The 2414-nt window shown below is 35.1% G+C and overlaps 1 pseudogene; it reads right to left on the bottom strand.

Annotated features, from left to right (window-relative positions):
• Window positions 1-814: 814 nt before the first annotated feature.
• Window positions 815-1552, bottom strand: LOC118009143 (annotated as a pseudogene).
• Window positions 1553-2414: the final 862 nt, after the last annotated feature.

Below are 2414 nucleotides of genomic sequence, written 5' to 3'. Positions count from 1 at the left end.
ACCCTCTTGGCTGGTCACATGGGACCCTCCCCTGGGTTCTTGGACCCAGGCTGCCTGCATCACTTTCTCCTCTTAAATTGCTCTTTGATGCATTTAAAGGAGGGATATTTCATTAATTTCCCAGTCATTTTTCCCTATGTAAGTAAGTGATTATAGGATTTCCAGAGCATAAGACAGACAATTATCATTCTATAACTCATTGCTCAGACATCATAAAATGATATTACTCACTATATTTCCTAAAGGCACATCACCATTAGTAAATTATTCAAGCAATAGACAAAATAGTGTTCACTGGATTCTACTCATTATTCTACTACCAAATTGATATTGACTCTATGGTCAAGCAATTTAACATTCTATATCCGTGTGACATACTTAAAATGGGAAGAGTGACTTATTTAAATGGTTTTTATATGAGAATTAATGGCTAGAATGTATCATTCAAAACCTGAAAATATTTTACAGTGGCAATACGTAACATTAAGGTGGAATGGATAGACATTACTCTGAGGTTTGAGGTAGGGCAGATTGTATTTTGCATTTATTAGAATACTTGTAATTTGTCTTCCATGAAATTCCAAAGTTTGTTTCCAAAACTGCTCATGTTTTACTTATACCTATATCTAAAAAACAATTAAGCCCTTGAATGAGGTGAGCAGATCAGGGTGCTTTGGGGTTATGCATGGATAAGATAATCACTTCTATGATAAATGATTTGTCAGTCTTATTATTTTTTACTTATTTATTTTTTCAATTTGAAAGTAGTCATTTATTAACTGACCAGATTACAAAAATAATCATGGTAGATAACTTAGTTCATCCTTCTAATAAGCTTACTGATCTGATCTTCCCTGTTGCCAGCATCATTTTTTACAAAATGGTGGTCTTTTTCTTCTTTCCCCCTCAAGAAGATAATCTGAAGGACCTAAGCAGTTGTTGGCTTCTTTGAAATGTTCTCCAACAGTATAGATCTCGTGAATCACATCCTCCATGGAGATGATGCCATGTTTACCAAGAGATTGAGAAATCAATGTGTTATCTATCAGGGCAATTGACTTTTTGTTGATTTTGCCAAACCACGCTTATAGATCAGTTCATTCATCAACTTCAGGTTTGGGTACCCCCATGGTATATATACTTCCACAATCCTTAGTATGCTAATAGAAGCTTTGTTGAGCTTAACAAAGGTGCCATTGAAGATCTGGCAAAGGCAAAGAAGCTGCAACACCTTTCAAACCTTTAGGCTCACACCACTGAGACCTCTGATCCTGGTGACAAATGCCAATCTGGGTTCCCCGGGTACATAGAAGTTGCCAGCTTTTCTTGCCATCCCAGCCATTCGATCTCAGTTCTATACATTTGCCTATATTCCTTGTGGTAATGCTTAGGTTTTTCATAAATAATCGTCCTCCTTGCCATTCGAAGCACCTTTCGGGCAAACTTCTTTCTAAGACTGTTGATCTTCAACTCTAAGAAATTCCTTTGCTTTTTCTTAAGGGTTTCTAGCACAGCAGGAACCTTCTTTTTCTTCTCTTCTGCACCCTCCATGGTTCCAGCCAGAAAAGACATCTTATTAAACTTATATTTAATCCCAAAGAAATTTTCAAAGTTGAGAAATCTATTTTAATATGCAGGGATTACTTTCTACCAATAATTTTAACATTGGTGAAATTTATGTAACCAACAATTATTCTTTGGTGAAATTATATGGTTAGTAACAATATTAACTTTTTTCTCCATAAGTGTTCCTTCTAAATATTATCTTAAGTGTCTAAAACTTTGAATACAAATACAAATTCATTTTTATATTGACCCTGAGACTATTTTTTCTGTATACAGGAAGTAGAAAAAAAAAAGAGAGCAAGAGAAGAGAGACACCTGGAAACAGCAGTTATCTTTAAAAATCGTACTCTTTTAGACAAGCAGTTATAAAATAGTGGATTTTAGGATGGAAGCTGAACAATACTAAGTGAATGAAAATTACAAAATGGCTACATGAATGGGGAAAGGAGTGGTGAGAAAAGAGGACAAAAGAAGAAAGCAGAGGACAAAAGAAAGCAAACACTTTCTCCACAAGGAGCACCTGACTGGGAAGGGAGATAAACACAAACCCAAAGGAATCCTAATTCCTGTTGATGACAATTTACATTTTTTTCCTTTTCCTCTATCTTCTCACATCTCCTCTATTTCACTATTTCTCTCTCTTTCTTTCCCCATATTGCCTTAGTTTTCCCTTAGCTTCCTTCATTTATCATTTTGCTGATTCTTCATATTTCTGATGTTCTTTTAACCTCTGGAAAATATTCAAAGTAGGCGTAAATGAAGCTAGAAGCTATTTTATTTGTTTTATATTGCTAGAAAGGTGCAAGATACTTTGGGGCTTACAATTCTGAAGCACTTGAATTTACCTG

This window comes from Mirounga leonina, unplaced genomic scaffold, assembly GCF_011800145.1.
Source record: "Mirounga leonina isolate KUSES-001 unplaced genomic scaffold, KU_Mleo_1.0 Mir_127, whole genome shotgun sequence".
Classification (NCBI taxonomy): domain Eukaryota; kingdom Metazoa; phylum Chordata; class Mammalia; order Carnivora; family Phocidae; genus Mirounga; species Mirounga leonina.
This window is presented reverse-complemented; position numbering and strand designations above follow the sequence as displayed.